This window comes from Parus major, chromosome 6, assembly GCF_001522545.3.
Source record: "Parus major isolate Abel chromosome 6, Parus_major1.1, whole genome shotgun sequence".
In the NCBI taxonomy this organism is placed as follows: Eukaryota; Metazoa; Chordata; class Aves; order Passeriformes; family Paridae; genus Parus; species Parus major.
The window spans coordinates 29581210-29601449 of record NC_031775.1 but is presented as its reverse complement, the minus strand read 5'-3'; the positions used below and the strand labels follow the sequence as shown (position 1 = coordinate 29601449).

Here is a 20240-nt window from a genome sequence, read left to right as displayed (position 1 = left end):
GTTTATATTATTTGTATTATTTGCATTATTTATATTTATATTTTTACAGGGACTAAGGAGTACATAAGAGCACAATACAGTGCTTCAGGATTCTGAACTTGCAGAAAGCACCATGATCCATATTTCCTACCCACTCCTGTCTCTGGACAATGGTATTGCAGCTCAAATCCAGGTGTGGGTATGGATCTAATCTCACATATGTGTCCACGTGGCCTCTAATGGCTCAGCAGGGAGAGAAGGGCAGTCTCTGTTATTTACTAGAGATGTTCTTTATTTGAGACAGTGAGTTTTGATCTGAACATCTCCCTGCTCTCCAAAGATCTGTGGGATTTTCTGCCCCTGCCCTCTCAGCCTCTACTGGGTTTTGCCAAATGACTTTTCATTTTCTGCTGCATTCTGAATGAAGTTTCAAGGCATCAAAGAAAAGATTATAAAAAAATGATTGAATTCAAAATAATATAATGTTTCCCCCTTTTTTTCTTTTTTTTCCTAAAAAAACTAAGTAAAGTCACATACAGACACCAGGCATGGGCCTCATTTTAGAGTTCCTTTAAATTTCACAGGGACTCAGTCTTAAATGAGGAAACTGAAAAGTCATTTGGGATTTGGTTCAGTGACAGGTAAATACCATTGGAGTTCTACTTGCAAGGTCCTGAAAACTCAGTTTAAAAGCTGATCTTGGAAAATCTTTGATTTAACAGAAAAATATTACATAGTTTTTCTCCTTCTCTGAATAAAATTCAAACCTTGATTTGGATTTAAATTGTAGCTCTGTGTTTTTAATATAAAATACAGTTTATGGACCTTGCTGATATCTTGCTGCATCTTGAGCAAAGCAAGTTAGAGTCCAGACTGTTTTCCTTTTAAATAAATAAACATTGCTGTTTCATTGATGGCTCTTAACAGAAGAGGTCAGCCCCATTGTTTCTGAAACAGCAACATATGATTCTGAAACATAAATTATTAGTATCAACGGCAGAACTCGTGGTGTAGTCAAGCATTTATCACAATGAATGAAAAAATAAACAAGTTATTCCCCCAAGACCTTGGTGCTATTTAGAGATGAATGAAAACTTCATTGAATAAAATAATCAGCTTGAATATTTTTTATTGTTCTGTGATTATTTGAGAGATTATATCTTATTGAAAGATCTGCACATAAAATTCTTAATTTTTAAAAATGCTCCAAATTAGAGGTTAAGCATTAAATCATGTGGTTTCAATTCCACTTTGATACATCTTAATGTTTGTAATTTTTTCTAGCTAAAAAGTCTTAGTGAAATAAAGAAGTTGGACTTCCTTGTGTTGCTATTATCTCATACTGCCTCATCCTTTCTGGAGAGAGAAAGGAATAAGAGAAGGGAGAGGAAAAAAATTGAAACTGGAGAAAGGAGAATTGAGATTTTTTTGCAGTTTTCAGAACCCAAGATTAAATATTTTGTGCTGAATTTGAAGCATTTTATTCAGTGAAACACCTGTATATAAAAGTGGTGGTTGCATTTCCTTTGATATTGTCTTCTACTTAAGTTAGTACCAAAAGAAATTATGTTCATATTTTAATTTTCATGGACTAAGTGACGTCTCTTGCAGTATTTCCATAATTAAATCTCAGGCTGGTGAGGGCAATGTACTTTATTTAATGTATTTTAAATGGCATCTCCTCTGCAGTGCCTCAGTGCAGCAGGTCTTGGCCTGGGGCTTTGTTTTTCAGGCTGTTCCACAAGCACAAAGGAGCTGGCCTGAAGTTTATAAACAGATTTAAGTAGCAGCTCTGTGCTTTGCTAGAGCAGCATCCATCACAACACGTCAGGGATGCAGCAGCGAGCTTTATCTCCTCTCTCTCCCCAGTCCTGTGCTCTCATACCTAGACAGTTGGCTCATTAAAACAAGTGTGCTATTGCTGAGTAAAAAAATATAAAATAAAATAAAATAAAAAAATGAAAAAAAGAGAGACACTGTTTTTAAGACATGGATTTATAGCTCCATGCTGTAATCAGACATCATGGATTCTTTCAGAAGAACCGTAAAACAAGTTTCCTCATGAGAAGGGGAAAAAAATAAAAAGAGAAAAAAGGAGGGTGTGCTGTCCATTAAGCAATTGTGAAGTTCTAGTTTAGTGCAAGCTTGAAGGGGAAAAGGGGACGTGGCAGTAAATCATCTGTGCAGCTCTCAGCCATAAAGTTTCTTGAGCAGTCAAAACTGCCAGGGCTTGTTTGGATGACTTATTCCTAGGCAGGGGGGGATGGAAGAAAGTTTGTAATACAGCTGCAAACTTCTGCTGTCTCTGGTGTCACTACTGTTTATATTACGTGATAATGTGCTACAGAAACCTCCTTCTCTTTCAAAGGTGACGTTTTCCTGCCTGACCTTGTTTTGGGACTGTTTCTCCCAGCCAGAGGAGCGGGAATGTGGAATTGCCCTGGGGTGGGGAGCAGGGCTTTGGGGAGGGGGTGCAGAGCCAGGAGGGACCACAGGGGCTCACTGGGGTTTGGGTCAGGCCCTCAGTGCCTCGGTCCCTTACCCAAACTGGTGGAGTTGAGTGGCTGGAATGTGCTGAGGGTGGGAGGGAGATGAGCCCTTTGGTCTGGGGGGGCTGGTAGATCTTGGATAATTCACCTGCTGCTTGGAATGGGCTGCCAGACCTGTCTGTAAAATCATCACAGCCTCAGCTCAGGCTAAAATGCTCATTGCCCATCTCAATCAACAGCATTTAGAATCATAACATCATGGAGTTTTGGTGGAAGGGACCTTCAAAATCATCTTGTTGCCAGCCCAGCCATGGCAGGGACACCTCAAACTGTCCCAGGCTGCTCCAAGCCCCATCCAACCCAGCCTTGGGCACTGCCAGGGATCCAGGGACAGCCCCAGCTGCTCTGGACACCTGTGCCAGGGCCTGCCCACCCTGCCAGGGAACAATTCCTGCCCAATGTCCCTTCCAACCCTGCCCTCTGGCAATTTAAAGCCATCCTGTCACTACACACCCTTGTCAAAAGTCCCTCTCCAGCTCAAAGAACTTCATCACTGCACTTGTATTTCAAATTTTAGTCACTGCAAACTGTGTGCAGTAGTTGGCCATTTTCAGTGGGAAGCAGTGCTTCTGTTTGACAGCACAGGGATTTATCTGATTTATCTGATTTATCTGATCTATCTGATTTATCTGATTTATCTGATCTATCTGATTTATCTGATTTATCTGATTTATCTGATCTATCTGATTTATCTGATAGGAGCACGTGCCTGCCTGAGCCCCAGCAGTGTGTGGGCAGAGCTGACAGTCACTGAGTGAGTGGAGCAGATGCTGAAGCACTGAGAGAAAATCTGCAGAGCAGCAGAACTTGCCCAGAAGGATATTCTGTAAGTGCAGCAAGTCAACTGGCAAGGTAGGGGAGGATAAAGGGATTTCAAATCTGTGTTTTAGACCAGCAACTTGAAAATTTGTGAGAATAATTCTAGAACTGGCTCCTAAAGTGTGTTTTTCTGGCGAAATAGAGGAAACTAGGCCCGAATCAGGACTGTATTCCTATTTCTTCTCCTGAAATTCTTTCTCCTCACTTTTTCATTGTGCACTCTTACAAGAAAGACATCCAGTATCCTGAGGCCTCTAACTAACGCTTGAGATGAGTATCTTTTAAATTAAACAGAACTCAGCCTGACCTGTCTCTGTCTTAAATTTCTTCCTAAAATGAAATGTACCCTTTAAACAATCTTAGACCTGTGGTTCCCCCTTCTCCCCTTAATCTCAGGTATGATTAGTGCTTAATGGACCTTGAAAAGCACCTCTATTTATAATGGCCACAGGTTGCTCTTGCTTAGATACGATCTCCAATTTTCTGTTTTCTCTTGAAATGAAACCCAAAATAGTGGGACACATACTTGGTTATTATGTTCATATATGCTGCTTTTTTTTTTCCCCCAGAACCATAGTCTTTGGTGAATGATTTAATCCATATAACTTCTTTTAACCCAGAAACAATGGGCAGTTTTGTTCTGAGCAGCGCTGATAGCGTGATCTCTCTTACACAGATACACCAGGGTATCAGGTGCCAAGGGGCTCTTTCCATGGAGGAGGACATCTGAATCCAGGACATTTATTCTGCATCTGAGGAGGTGCAGTGAGAGCAAGAGACAGGACTCTCCTACCCACTACATTCTGCTGCACAAAAAAGCTCAGAATCTCTCCAAAACTGACCATCTGTCCTGTGTTATTTCCTGAAAAACAGGGATGAAAGTCCCCAGGAGCCAGTGCTTTAAGAAAATCAACCCAAGCAGGCAAAGCCCCAGACTGTGATTCCAGCACTGTTTCTTGTATTGAATAACACCTTGTGGGTCAGACTTCAGCTCAAAACCTGTGTCAGTTGTGCCCGAGCCTCTCCTTATTGAGAACACGTTTCCAAGGAGCAATCTCCAAATCCCACAGCCTTTCCCAGACCTTCCTGACTCCACTCAGAATAGAAAATGAGAGAGGTGAAGCTCTCAGAGCTGGTAGATGGTCCTGAGGGATGAGATAAACAGTCATTACCTTTGCTAATGATGGTGAATCCCTGTGATGTGCTAATCACGGAGCAACAGTGCCCACATCCAACTGCCTAATTAAATTTCCTAGGAATAGATTACTGTGGGATTACTGGTTTTCTCCATAATGGCATCAGATCTAATACAACCAGCCAAAGTTCAGATATATTTGCATTGCTAATGTGGCTGGGACTTATTTCTCTTCTATGAACAATAATGTTGCAGTAATGGCTGGAAGTTCTGGTGGAGGCTGGGGCTGCACCACTCTCAGGAGTGGAAAAAGACAGGAAAAGTTCATCAAGCCCAGTGCTAAAAGGTGTCTGTATCAAATCTGGAGAGAGCAGTAACCATGTCCAGGGTCTCTGTCTGGTCACTCAACCAGAAGACAAATATATTGTTTATTATTTTTTATAATGCACAAGCTTTAACATACAATCCCTGCTCACTTGGATTATTTTCAGCTGTGCTAATTTTCTAGTAATTAGTATCCCCAGGGCTGGGTACCATCTGTTTTCCACAGTTCCTATCACCTGAATATCTAAGGGAAGATTTAAAACATAGTAAAAGCTCCAGTGGGACATAAGTGCCTATAAAACATGGATTTTCATGCTCATCTTACTATCAGCACATTCAGAGTGATTTCTTTGATTCCCCTTCTCTCCCCAGGGTCTTTCCAAACATAGCCAGTGCTCTCTCCTTTTCTCCCTGGCCAAGTCCTGGAAGGTGACTTCATGTGTGGAGCCTCCCCCTCAATCACTGTGTTTTAGGCTTTACTACATGACTCAGCGGATAAATATTCGAAAACAGGGCAATTTCTCAGTGCTGTTTCACTAAGCAACTTAAGGAGGGTGACAAGGCCAGTGAAGTTTTGATTTCAGATGCTCAGCATGGAATGTGGCTGTGCACAATGAAATTGTGTGAAAAATCACCGGCTGCACAACATATCCAAATTTGCTTAAACGTATTTCCAAATTAGAATAATCTGGATTCTCCAAAGCTGAAAGCTGTTTCAAAAGCGTTCTCTATTTTTAGCTCATTACTGCTATTTCAGAATGTTCTAATATTACATGATTTAAGTCCCTTGCAGCAATTACACTGGTAGGCAAAAATTGCCTGGAAAAATGAGGCAATTTCAAATGTGTCATTTGATAAAAATGAATAGAGAAAATAGAAAATATTCACCCACATATAGTATCTTGTCAAAGGACAGCTAGACAAGCAAGCTGGAGAGATTAAAGGAATCTAAAAGTGAAATAATTAATGGCTGCAGTAGATGGAAAGGTGAAATAATGGTTAAGAAGTGAGAGCTACAAACAGTAAGACAGTGAGAGAAATATGATGGGAGCCTGTGGAGAACCAGACTCCTTCACTCTCTTCCAATCCTAGAGCTCCTTATACTTGATGGGATGCTCTCTTATTCTCAATTTTCCTCTTCTAAACACTCCCCATACTGATAGCTGTCAGGTTTAGGCTATTTTTAACTCTTGGGTAAAATATTTAGAGAATAACTCTATAGACCTCTGATACTTGGTGATATTTTTAATAATAGTAGCTCAGTATATGAAACCTCAGGTCTGAAATCTGAAAACAATGCTGTGAAGACTCAGTTTTGTATCATAAATTTAACAATAAATTTTAATAATCCATTGGCTGGGTGTTTCCACGTGTAAGTTTGTGTATAGATATTTACATTCTAATTTTTATGGTGAGGAAAAAGTTCTTTCTTTTTTATTGCTGATTGCTGATATTTGAGGTGTGTGAAGTATTTTTTTTTTTGCAGCGCTGTTTTTAAAATAATGCTGAAATTATTTACACATAAATTACTGATAAGGCCCAGGATTTTATTTTCACTGCTCACCAAAACATGTAAAAAATGTGAACCACATTATCTAGCAAGAGACTAAAAAACCCAGAACTCCTCTCCTTTCTTCCCCAAACTCATATGAGAAACAGGCCAAGGATGCTGTGGTACAGAGAAATGAGCAGATGGGTCCTTATCTGTGCTGTGCATCCCAGACCCTGAGTCCTGCTGCAGCTTAAATCATTATTATTTCCACCATTCATAAAACATAAAGTTAAAACAATGAAATCAGCTTAAACAGAGGTTCAACTTTGATATCATTGAACTATGCAAAAGGCCCCTCTGCAAGTAACTTAATTCTCCCTATGGGATATAGCTGAGACAGAATGAATCCTAAAAGCCTTAAGAAGAATAGGGCAGGGGTTTTTGAAGGGGATCTGCCCCCGAACACCCGACTGTCTCTGTCTGGAGATGGGCTCTGAGCTGCAGGAGGTGTGTTTGAAATGCTCCACCTGAGCTGGTTTGCCCCTTCAAGAAGAAAACCCTGAGCTTTTCTGAGGGAATCCAAGCCCTGGTGCAGAGTACAAATGCTGGGAAAGCTTCACTGGTGTCATTTTTGTTTCTATGCCCAAAGACTGTACCCAATAAATCAGAATTTTTTTTGCCTGTTGCACTCTTAATGTTCTGGGCTGAGACTCCTCAGCTCAGGTTGTGTTGAGAAATGCTCACCATGGGGCTGCTCAAACTCAAAATCATGGCTTGTATTTGAAATGATGGATCTTTAACCCACTGGACACAGCATTTCACTCACTAGCTGTTAGCTACTGCAATTAGTGTTTCTAATATGAGTTTCTTGATTTCTGTATCCTGATTTCTTTGTAGCCTTGTAACTCCTTGAGCATCTCAGTGCCTTCAGCAGGTACACTCAGGAGACAAAGTACTATTTTTTAAGGGTGTTTCAAGGACTTCTTGTGTAAGTAACACAGGGGCTGTGACTTAAAATGGACAGTTGTTTGATATTTATCATGGAAGGGACTGCAGTTACCACAGAAATAAATTCTCCCTTTCCACAAGTCTGTCAGTGATGAATAAACAAATATTACGAGCATCACACCTCACAGAGTGCTTTATTTTTGTGAAACAGCTGAGGGGACAGAGCAGTTCTTTGGTGGAGTTGCACATTTTTGGGTTTTTGTGCTTTATCTGGTGCTGGTTGCTTTCTCAGGTCATACCTGGGAAATAAGATGAGGTCTCATGTCTAAGAGCTGGTGAAGTGCAGCAGTTTTCTGGAGATGGGTAACACCTGACTTGCTGTTGCTGTAGATTTTCTGCTCCACACCCTCCTCTCGGTGTGAACAGCTTCCTCCAGGGGTTTATCTGCAGATTTGTGAATAATCCAGGGATCCTGTGCAAGTCCTTGCACCTTGCAGGGCGGGGATTGCAGCGGCACCAGCACAGCGCCTCGCTGACAGATCCTGCTGATCTCCGCTGATGCCAGCAGCTCACACCTATTGCAAACCCCCAATCTGCCCCACCAGAGATTATTGAGCCTGAAAGAAACATTTGCTGGATTTCTGCTTGTCTCAGATTGTTTTCTCTTTGAGGACAATTTCCTAAACAATCTTGCTGCTCTTAATGAGAGAAGCACGGAGTGTTTATTGTAACCTGCTTTGAACCGCTGGCGGCTCCAGAGGAGGAAGGGCTTCGAACAGAGCCTGTCTTGTGCCAAAAAGTGAGCTCTGGGCAGAGCAGGGCCGAGGTACAGGAGCAGGGCAGCGTTAATAAAAACACTGCAAATGAAACGTTAGCGCGGGGTGGTGAAAGAGCTCAATTTTATTTTGTTTTCACACATTAGGTTTTGCTTAAAGCAGACAAGTACCAGGGAGAGCGTTCTGAAAAGAGGCTTTGTATAGGAGCTGGGGCTCTATCCATCAGATTTGTCATTTCAGGAATGCAGCCAGATGTATTGACTTACTAGCAATTGCATTGGTGCCATCTGGCCTGCTGGAGGCTGTATTAAAGATGGAAAAAACTGAACAGAAAGAAATGAAACTTGTTCATCACGCCATTACCCTAGCTGCTTATTTAAAGAGGGAAAAAATGTAACTTCTTGGCAGGGGGTATGCTGTTTGAAAATAAAATAGGAGGTCTTAAGGACCACAAGTCTCAAAAAAGAGCACTGATGTTTATGTGCAGACATGAAAGCTGGGCCTCACTGTTGTCATTTTGTGTATTTTTTTTTTTTTTAATGGAAAAATGCTTTCAAATCCTACTGTTCTGGGTCATGGAGCAAAAAACTCCCAGAGACCCCTCACTGCAGCCTTTATCCTTGCTCCCTCTCAGTCCTCCCCATTCCAGTTTAGCTGTCTGAATTGCCTCCTCCTCTCAGGAACTGAATTTGTAGGTGCTGTGCTTCCTATTGCTGTCCCTGGAGCATCTGCAGAGCTTTTAGATCATTTCAGACTTACCAGCATCAGTCTGTGAGCAGAAGTGCTATGCCTAGTGCAGCAATAGTAATAATACATTCCTAAATATTGAAACTCCTAAATGTACTTAATTTAATTAATAAATCAAATGAATCCATATTTAAGAAAGTGTTTTCTTGCATTTCACACAGCAAAATCTTTTTCTTAGTATTTTTAGGGTCAGGGCTGGTATGAACATTTATTGACACAATAGAAATTTTTCAGTATAGAAATGCATTATGGCTGCAGGGTAATAAATGTTCACCAGCCTTATTGGGGTATAATTTTAAAGATGCTTTTATTCATATTTAATTTTACAATTAGTCTTCCTGAATCAGTGCCATCTTCTTGGGAAGTTATTCCATTTATTTCACAGAATAAAGCTATGGGTCTGGACCACCTCCCACCCGAGCTAATGGAATTTGGACTGACTCCTATAAGAGCCCAGGGAACAATTCCTAGGTATTTTTAACCTTCAGCCTCTGTTGAAGGGCAGAAGAAAGATTTAATTACTGAAAAGTAATTGTACATAGTTGTATATATAGTTTTCAGTGCACTCTCACAGACATACTTGTTCACTTAGTGTCGCAATAAAAGTTGTTTACAACTACTGACAGAAATGATGAAACAAAAGACCAGAGTCTTTTTTTTAAAAAGAAATATTTTTCAGTTCTGCTCTGTTCTCTTCACTTCTTTTGTTTTTGCCATTTAAGATAGAAAGCTCTCGAGGGCAGGGAAGTGGAACTTTGTAAAATGCTGAAGTGCTTGTGGGTGAAGTCAGAGTTTTAGCACTCCCAAACATATGTGTTAGAAGAACACATGATAGTTTTAGGATTTCTACAACCATGAAACCTCCACTATAGCACTGCCAGGGTCTTCAATGTGGGATTTTTTTTCCTACAAGATGAGAAAAGCTGGCACCAATACTGGAAAAGTCAACAGTGACTAAATACCCTTAAAAGAAGATGTAATGTTCTTACTCGTACCAAGTCATGGAGCAGTGTGAAGAAAGACCCAGTCTAGTCCTCATTAAAGGTCAGAATAATGATTTCTGTCCACTGCAGTGAAATCTGGTTTGTTCCTTCCAAAGGAAACGGGAGCAGCATCCCCTGGGCAGGAGCATGAGCTGGTACCACACTGTGATCTTGTGTCTGTAGCCCTGAGATCCTCTAAGGGTGCCCCTAAAGTGGGACTGGACTGAACATCCCCAGTGCCTGAACCAACTCAGGTGAGCTCCAGCTGAGTTTGGGAGAGTGTCTGTGATACCTGTGACAGCCCCTGTTTGTGATTAGTGCTGATTACACCTCATCTCCCTTCATCAGCACAGAACAGCCCCACCTGAGCCCAGAAAGTGGATTTGGGATTGCCCTGAGCAGCTGCTGCTTCCCAGTGCCTGCTGAGGAACACGGAGAAGGTTTGTTGCCACTTAGCTTTTAATAATTTGCAGTGTTCTGAAAATGATTTTAAACAATGTTGAAGGTTTTTTTTCCCCCCATCTTAAAAAAAAAAATCAGTATCTCTGGTAGCAATGTCTGGATTATTCCCCTCAAGGCTTAATTAAAGGACTTAATCTCTGTGCCTTTTATTTTGTAAATTCAGAATGTTGACATTATTATTGTTAGCAGTAATCTCATGATCCCAGGCAGGAAGGGGGGAGGGTTCAAGCATATGACACATAGGACAAAGTGCTCCTCTGCTCAGGAACCGCACACTGAGCGGAACAGCGAGGGGACACAAGATTCTGGGAAAAGGAAAACATTGCCATTTCTCTGCAGGGGCTGCCACCAGACACTGGCAGGAACAGAAACACTCCCAAAAACCACGGTTAAGTTTTGAGGGAAAGAGGGCAGAGCATAAGCTTGGAAGTTGAAAGAAAAACATTGGAAGGGTGGCAGGAGGAGCTGTCAGATTTACATCCAGGGAGAGGTTGCAAAGATTAGAAGTAAGAGGAATAAACAAATTAACAAGCAATGCAAAATAAATACAGGCATGTAAATATGTTGCTGAGAACAGTGTAAGCTGTCAAATCTTCCACCATTTTTTTCAGTCACTTGACATATTTTATATGTTATTTACCTGCACAAATGGAAGCACCTTCTCCATGATTTTTAGCAGTATAGCATCCATAATGTATAGTAAGAGTAGTAAAATGTGTGAGAGAAGGCAGGAAAACTTCTATTCCTTATTGTCTAGAGTGGTTTATTGTTTGATATTTCTTTTTTTAGTGCACTTTTAACACCCAGCAACAGAGAGTGAGAGCTGCTGCTGCTCAGAAGGCACAGGTTCCATCTTATCTGGTGAGTTAAAATGGGATTTTAACCTGGACTTGGAAAAGTTCATTGTACACCAGAAAACTTAAGAGAATACCCTGTGGCAAAATCCCTTCAAAAAGATCTAGAAACATGTTGTAATAGAAACAGGCAGGACTTTTGTTTCTCTTGCAGGAAAGGTATTTCTTTATTTACATAGCTCATATTTATAGGAAATATCAGAAGACACTGTGTTAAATCTAATTGCTAACAATACACTGACACTCAGTTCATTGGTTGGCAAATGGCATTTTGTATGTCTATCAAATTTCTGTGTTTCTAGATTGTTTACATATTTTCTTCATTGATTCTCATGGGACAGATGCCTTGTTTTTGCAGGTGTGAATGGTTTTGTTACCAGAACAGATTGTTGTGCTGACTTTCATTTTTCTTTTTTCACATGGGAAGTTACAAGCCAGCTCTTAACTGCATTCAGCTAAAGTAACAGGCCTAAGATATGATAATATAAGGCTTTTTTTTTAATAAGATTTCTCCTTATATGCAACAGAAAAACTGTAGCAGCACATGTCCACATGTAAATATTTAAACCAAACACGGTGTTTTAGTAGCCTTGGACCACTCAGAAACCAGTGGGTATTTTCTCAGTGTGTATGAGAGCAGTTTTCTGTCAGTCTGCTTTTTATTAACATAAACAGTCCAGTGGTAGTGACACAGGTAGTGACAAAAGGTGTATTTATGGTAAATAATGGGCTGACAAATGGGAGAACTGTGCAAGGGACAACTTTCATGTGTACTTTTTTGGTGATGCATGACCTACCCTTACTCCACAGGTCTTTTATCATCTCTACATGAAAGAAACATGTTTTAACCTAGCCCACGTGGACTTGATAGCTCTATCTTTGTAGCCTTTTCTGCAGTACTCCCCAATGGCTGATAATAATATGTACTCAACCACCTTTAGGCCACTGTTGGGTCGAATTGGAAAAAATATAGTAGTTCCCAAAACTTAAAACCCCTGCATAGGTGACAAGAGGAAAAATAAAGTGTAAGTCCAGGCAAAATCCTAGAGGTGGTGTAGTCAGGTGGCCAGAAGGTTTAGTGGTGATCTGAGGGGGATTGAATGCCTCATGCAAAGAGGGGCTCCACACAGAGCTGCTGACAGCCTGCACCATTCCTGCTTTTCCTGTTGGGAGTCTGCACTTTCTGGGAGAATCCTGCTGTCCATGGAGGTATGTTCAAGTCAGAAACTTTAAACCTTGTATTGAGGAAGATAAGACAAAATTTAGCTGGTTTATTCCTGAAACTCCTCTGGAAATGGATCCCATGGGGTCAGTGAGGAGAAGGTCACCCTGCTTTGTACATCAGCACACCAAGACTTTGCTCCTTCTACCTGGGAAAATGAAGATGCAGTCCTTTGACAATATTTCTTTTTTGAGTCGAGATTTCCAAGATGAAACATTCACTTTGTGTATTAGGATTAAAATTAATAATTCACAACTTAATGAGAAATTCATCCAAGATCTGTCACTTCTGCCAAAACCAGGGTCTGATAACTGAAAGGGCTGTTGTTGTTTTTTTCCTTGGTGAAGTTCAAGTTTCTATGCTTTTAAGTGCTTTATTGTGTTTAGGTGATGTACTGGATTAATTTTTTTAAAGATGTTGTTGCTTCTCTATTTTTTTTCCAATTAACTCTGCTGTGTGCATTTAATGTACACTGACAATAGTACTTTGAATTGCAGGTAATCAAGTTTCTTTTATTCTTATGCTGCTCTTTTCCTCCACTCCATAATGCCTGTATTAAACACAAAGACAACCTGGATTTTTGCAATTAAAAGGAAAGTAATTTGATGATGCACACACGGAGCAGTGGGGCACGTGTGTGTGCACATAAACACCGGGGTATCACATGGAGGCTCTTAATGAAACCCTTATGATATGAATAATGCTCAGGTTACAAATGCTACAGCTTATCTGGTATGTGTGGTAGGTGATAATAACTCTGCAATCCAGTCAGGGTAGGAAAGCAATTTTGGTAAACATAATACCTGAAAGCAATTTTCAAATTATGCCCTGATTTCTAACGCATAATAATCTCCAAAACATTTGGGTTATTTTTCAGATCCCATTTCCAGTTTGTGTTGGTGGATTTTAACCATTAGTGCCACATTGATTGCCACCTCAAATCCCTCATTTTCAGTGTGTGATACTTTAGAGGGTTCTTGTTTTCTGAGCAGGCCCTCAAGCAGAATGCTCCTTACACTGGAAACAGAAACATTTCTGTTTCCAGATCAATTATGGCATGGATTCAAATGCAACATAAACCAGCTTTGCACTGAAAGCCTTTAAGGATTTTCTGAATGACAAGGGAACTTCTGAGCATGCAAATGGGCTGCTCTTGAGGCCAGTGCAAAACTTGACCATTCCTGTTTGGCCTTTTCTCCTAAAATTGGAAGATGGAGAAATTTCACCTCTCTTACGAATTACCTTTTGGAAAAGTTGATAAGTAGCTGAGGAAGGAATCCTGTCCCTGCACCAGTTTACATTTCTCCATCCTCTGTGCCCTTTTTGCCCAAAGGCAGGGAATAATTGTCCTTAATCCCCAAGTGTGGTGGGGAGTGCTGCTCAGCTCTTCCCTCCTGCTCAGGTACCCACAGGGACAGTCCAGCCTCCCCCTGGAGCAATTACAGGGTTGGACCTGAGCAGAGCAGTATCAATGGCATTCTAAAAGACACAGTTTTTCTGTCCTGACATAAAGGCCTTACACTATTGAAATTCTTCTTTAACTGTGCCAGGAAAATAATTGAAAGCATATTTAGCTGTATGGATGTAGAAACCTACAGGAATTTTGTTGGTCTTGTGGTTAGAGGAGGAAAGATGTGGAGAGACATTTAAACCAAGAGTTTCTACATATACATATATTCATGTTCCTGAAATTTGAGAGAATACATTTGACAGCACACTCACTTTAAAAACTGGGTATGAAGTTCTTTAGGATTGTTCTTGTGTGCCTTTGTCTGCCTCAGTAATGGTTTTGGAGAGAGAATTTTGGTCACTGTTCAAGGTTTGTTCAGGGAAGGCAACTTAGACCTACTCAAGGCTGATACATTTCTAACTTGACCACAATGAGATGCTTTTCAGGTAATTCAGCTTAGCTGAGCCCTTTTTTCCCAAACAGAATATCTCTGAATGTTGCAGTTAAAGCAAACTTTCCATTCAGATCAAAGTGTATAGGCTGGCTCTGTGTTATCACCTGACAACATTATCGTTGGGAATATTAAGCTGTCAGCAGCAGATCTGGAGGAACCACTTTCCCAGCCTGCAGTGAATTATAGAGGATGGGAGTCTATCACACATAAAAGTCTTTCCATTTTCTAAGACTGTATCTAATTCTAATAGTTTCAATCTGACCTCAGACTGGATTTTTCTCTTGTTTTAAATCACGATCAAGAGACCTTCTTAGAGCTTAGCTACAAGATTTGTAACCATTCAGCACATTTGTGTATGTATTTATGTTGTTTTTAAGATATATTTAAATCTGGCATGTGCCAAGCCTGTGTGTGGAGCCAGGGGTGTCTTTTTGCTGAAAAACTCTTTCCTGCTCTATTTTTTTACCTTTTCTTGTTTTATTCCTGATTAATATGTTGTTTGCAGGCCTTTGTGCTAACACACATCGTGCGGGACTGAGCGTGGGTCAGTGTCAAGTGGGACAGGATTAGGATGTGGGAGTTTGCTGGCATTAATTCTTAGCAAGTAGGATTAGGATAAAGCTGTAATTGAACAGTTCAACTAAGCTGGGATTCATCAAGAGATTTGCAAAAGCACATTATAGTGGTCAATGAAAGGAAGTTTTAAACTATCAAGACAGCATGGTTTTGCAAAGCTATGATTGCAGAGAGGCAGGGTTAAGCACTTCTCTTGTCTTGCATGTACAAATGTGAGATTCTTTGCTGGTTTAGGCATCCCAATTTGAGCCTCTGAATGCTCAGAGATAGTGGGACAATGAGAAATGAAAAAGTGTTTTGTCTAAGAAACCTCAAAAAATGGTGAAGGTGCCATAGTGTTTAATGCAATCTCATTAGAGGCACGTAATCTGAAACTGAAGAGCATTGGAAGTGATAAAAAAATTCAAAGGAATTTTAAAGAATGACTCCAGCAATTCACTATTTACAGCCCCAAAATTTCACATATTTCTCTAATCTTGCCAGGTTTTGGACTAGGGAGGTAAGAGTGGCCAGGGCAGGTACCCCAAAATGCCCCCACAGAACACAGGCTCTGTGGTGGTGCTCTGGGCAGGGCTGATGTGAGATCCCCACTGCAGAGAGGCTCCTCTTAACCCTGACAGGCAACCCTGAAACTACAATGCTGAAAAGTCCACAGTGCTGATAAATCCCTAAAAATTCCACCCTGTTTTCACCTAAATCCACATTCCAGCCACCACGCCATTGGCACACGTTGGAGAGAGCGGTTTCATTGTGTAACTTCTCTTGGCTGTGCTCGAGTTTTACATTTTTTTTAAAAAACAAGAACAAAATAATAGCTTTTGATGACATCATAGCTGTGGCTGAGATTAACCCTGCTCCCCTGTGGGGTGTTGGTGAGGGTTTTGCTCCATCAGCTCCAGGGATGTGAATATTTGTGCTGTGCTGGCAGCAGGCCAGGTCCTATGATTGTTTTATTGGGTGTCCAATGTTATTAAGCCCCTCTGAGTTTTTTCCCCTTTCACTTTTTACTTCTGAACTGCTTTTCTGTAACCAATTTGCATTACTTTATGTTAAATTTCACGTGCCATGTGTCAGCTGAATTGCACATCAGATCTAAAGATTCCAAGCCCTTTGAATTCTTCTTGGTGGCTATGCTGTATTTACTATTCACTCACTCATGTGTGATCAAGGAATTTAACAAGTTTTCAACTGTTTTTCATGTCTGAGGATATCTATGCACAGTCTAGATTTAAAAAAACCCCAAACCTGTAAAGCTCCTAAAAGGGAACATTTAGGGATAACTGGCAATACGATTTATACCCTGCTTTATAACAATCCTCTTGTGTTCTGGCCTTTATGTGCATTCAGCAATTGCATTATTCTGCTGATTTATGAGGATAAAAAAATCCATTCTTTATGTCTGTGAAATGCATAGCAGAGAGAAGTCTTGATATTGTCTCAGGAGAGCCAGAGGGGCACTGGAATATACAGATCATTAATAAATTATCATCGTAATAATGTCAAGTTACTACACACCAATCTCCATGAAATCCAGAATGGGCTTGAGGTTGCAAAAATATGTATCTTTTCTCAAAGCCTCAAAACAATTTTATTGTGGTTTATATTGTAATTCAGCCATGTTGATGCATTTCTATGGCTCAGTAAAAATAATGATGTGGGCTGTATCCCAGTCCCAGAAAGTCTGAATTTCTAAAGATTCAGCAATATCACCAGATCTGACATCTTATTTTCCATCAGTTCTCTTGAGTCCTGCATGGGCCACCCATGAAGTTGTCCAAATTTTTGTCTGAGGTTTTTCTGCACTGCTTTTTCTTGGGATTAAAATAGGTGTGTTGAGTATGATTGCCATCTTTATATCTGGCATGTTTCTCTAAATCAGAGACAGCAGAGGGTTGAATGACTTTCTCCTGCTCTTCCATCCAGCTGAAGTCAGCAGAGTAAAGATGGTGCAAGGAGGGTCAGAGTCAGGCTCTTAGTCACGATAAATTTCCTTGTGCTGGTGGCAGAATGCTCAGAATGCTTTGAAGTGCTGGTTTGTCAGAGTTCACAACAGTTCATTTCAGCTCCAAATAAAATATTATCTGACTTTGCTGGCTTTGCAGCACCAGGCGAGGTAACAGTAGAGCTGTTCTGAGTCGTTTTACCAATCCAGTTCTCTTACACTGCTTTCTTTATTGGAATTCGTACAGAGCTTTCTTTAAACACAGCTTTGCACTGAAGAAAAACAAAAGAGTGTTTATACAAGACAATAGGGCAGACATCATTTACTGTATAGGGTTGATTTTGAGTTTATGCAGCTAAGACAAAGGGAAATGAACACCCCCATGTGGTATAACCTCTGCAAGAGTGTAGCTTTTGTTATTTTAAGGCTTGAAACGCCATACTTTTTAAAGTTTAAATTATTGAGGAATATACTCTACAGCATGTTCTTTGTTCTGCAGAACTGGAGCACAATAGTTTCCTTATGGATTTTAATTTAGGATACACTCAAAGCAAGACAACGTCCTCCTTTCCTGATACAGCTTGCAACACGGCAGAAATGTCATTTATCCCAGCTCTGAGGCTTAAAGAACTTTCAGCAGCTGATTTTTTAATGCTTTTTTTTGTTTGTTTTTTGGTCTAACACTGTCATCACTAAGGCTTAAAATAAGCCCAGTTGCTGAACAGAATCCCTTAAACATTCAATCTCTAATTGTGATGTCTCTATCTTCTTTCCTTCTCACTGTCTGCTGTGTGAAATTTGGAGTGAAGGAGTCTCGTGGGGCTCTCCTGAAGTTTATGAAGCTGTGAGTAAGAAAGGGTGAGGACAATGAGGAATTTCAGGACCTGTGCACATGGAGGGATCCAACAGATTGCAGCTTTTCCACTTCCATCTTCCAGCTCCACATTGCTTATGGGTGAAGAAATAATGTTCTAAGATCATTGGGTAAAGCACAGAAAATTGAAAACTAAGTTGTTTATTAGTAAGATAAAAAAGAAATGTTTCCTTAATACATTAGGGGATGAAAAAAATATACCTGACTCCAAAGTTATATATATGTGATCAGCATGAATCCCCACAAAACTGACCTCAGAACAACACTAATATCAGGCTACAGTAAATCCAAAGAAATGTGAATAATGTCTGCAAGATTAAGAATTTATTTTCCATATTTTTATGTCTTTTGTTCTGCAGGTCATTATAATATTGTCTTGAATGCATTTCTGCACAGAGGGTCAGAAATGTCTTTATGTGTAGCTCAGGGACTGACATCCAGGTCTGGGAGAGTTTGTTGGCCTTGCCTGAGTTCAGAACTAATTCCATAAATCATATTTGGACTAGCAGTGCTGTACCTACCTATATAAGTAACAGATTTTCTGAAGTGAAAACTCTCAGAATCTGAATAGGCAAGTGGAAACCTGGAGAGGTCAACTGATCCCAGAGCAGTCAGCTACTGCAAACCAGTCCTGACAGAGCTTTGCCTAATTTCTTATTAAAAAAAGAAGAATTGGTGGAGAAAAGGGACTGTTTTATTTTAAAGGTCTCACAGCATCTCTTGGTGGCTCAACTGCTAAGAGGTAACTACAAATATTCCAGCTGAAATATGTGCAGGGAGGGCACATTTTTCCATTAGTAATGTTGAGTTTTCTCAGAAAAAGTTCAGGTTCTGCAAATACAAATCAGCTTCAGATGGACTATTTATTACTGAGAATTTGCAGACTTGAATGCATAGAAGACATGATTGCTTTCTAAAGAACAAAAGAGTAATGCCTCAATTGTTCTCCTAAGGGCTGAATGCTCCAACCTTACCTGCCTCCCAAACCTGCCAGGCTATTTTTAGTGAGCTGGAGACTGAAAGCTTCATTTTGAGAACTTCAAACAAAGTATAAATCAAGATGGTTCAGTGATAAAAAAGCTTGGCTGGGGACTTCTATTGGCTTTTCATTATGAAATACAACATGAGTGGTTTGGTTGTTTTTTGTTTTTTTTAATGGGCACAAATGTTACTTTTCACTGGCTGTCAGAAATGGCCTGTTTCAGCTTGTTGTACAATTGACCATTGTGATAAGCCAGTGAGTTTGCTCTTTTCATCCACTAGAATGAATAAACACTGGGATTTTGTTCATCTTTTAAATCCATTATATGGTATTTCCCAGGGGAGGTAGGCTTTGTATTTACTTGTGTGACAACCCTTTGAAATATGGCATTTTAAATCATCACCTTCTTCCCAAAGAGGCATTTCCAACAAACCAAGAGTTTGGCTTTATGTGGACACTTCAAGGGCTAAAAAATTTCCTTAATGTGAAGACACACTGTAAGTTTAATTAAATGCAGGGCTACTGCACGATTAGATCAGTAGTCTGTTTATATCAGCAATGCTTTCCAGAAAGAGTTTTGACAACCAGCTGCTGAAAATAGCTTCAGAAAACCTCCAATGAAAACCAGCAGTAAAAAAAATCCCCAAGACTAATTCACAAAGTAAAGAAGGAGTAGCTGAAGACCCTATCTCAGCTTAGTTTAATGCTGGCTTCTCTGTGGAATGATTTGTTTTGATGTTCTAAGGGAACTGTCTTGATGTTTTATATACTTATTATTTCATATCTCTTTAAAGCTGCCACAGAGATTTGAGTGTGAAATACTTTTTCAATTTGTGACAGACCGTGGATGAGGACTGTACAAAGAAGAGATTTAAAAGAGACACAACTGCAGTATTTCCATGTGTGACAGGTATTTCTTTGGTGAAGTCTTGGAAAAGTGGTGGCAAGTCAAAAAAAGAGAGAAGGTGCCACAAAAAAAAAAAAGGAAATATTTCATGAGGAAGTACCAAGCTCAAATAGAGAGATGCTGTCCTGAGGTTTATAAACATTAAACTCTTCTGCATTATTGGTGCCACCAGTGCCTGAGTCATTTATTTGCCATTGATTAAGTTAGTCCTAATTTTCTGTTTTAATGCACTGGCACGAGAACTTAATCAGCCATTGCTTGAACAAACAACTACAGTAACTACTGAGATGGGAGAAAAAATTCAACCTAGGTCAGGGCATTTCTAGTTCAAACATAATCTGTATTTAATCTTTCTCTCATGGGTTAGAATCTCATATTATTGTCTCAAGACTTTTATTCTTGTTTTCCTAAATAATTATCTGGACTACCTGACTTTGTGCTTGGCCATCAAACTTGCTGGGTTAGGAACACCGAGGAGAGGTTAATGTGCTATCCTGCTGCTGATTGTGTCAGAATGGGCTAGGCCTGTGAAATATAAATAACCAGGATGCCAAAGCAAATATTTCAATTCCCTTGAACTCATTAGTAAAAGTTTGTTTTAGATGTGATGGGATGCAAGCTATTACTTGGAATAGATGGATAGATTAGGATGGATGGAATTCATGCATGTGGCAGGTCAGTATCTATTGGAACTTAATATTCCCTTGATGAAAGCTCAAAAATGGCTTAATTTATGAATGCATTCTTAGATACCAATATTTTGTT

The 20240-nt window shown here is 40.0% G+C and overlaps 1 long non-coding RNA gene across 7 annotated transcripts in view; it reads left to right on the top strand.

Annotated features, from left to right (window-relative positions):
* Nucleotides 1–20240, top strand: part of LOC107207102 — a 105389-nt gene that overhangs the window by 7599 nt on the left and 77550 nt on the right. For 3 of the 7 annotated variants that reach the window (XR_001522613.3, XR_001522607.1, XR_004498146.1), the window contains exons 2-6: nucleotides 50–172; nucleotides 3228–3380; nucleotides 9869–10006; nucleotides 10101–10192; nucleotides 11004–11075. This is a non-coding gene — a long non-coding RNA (uncharacterized LOC107207102). Of the gene's footprint in view, nucleotides 1–49; nucleotides 179–3227; nucleotides 3381–9868; nucleotides 10007–10100; nucleotides 10193–11003; nucleotides 11076–17521; nucleotides 19498–20240 lie in introns of those variants that run through there. The other 4 variants (XR_004498145.1, XR_004498147.1, XR_001522611.1 and 1 more) reach the window with 4 other exon arrangements.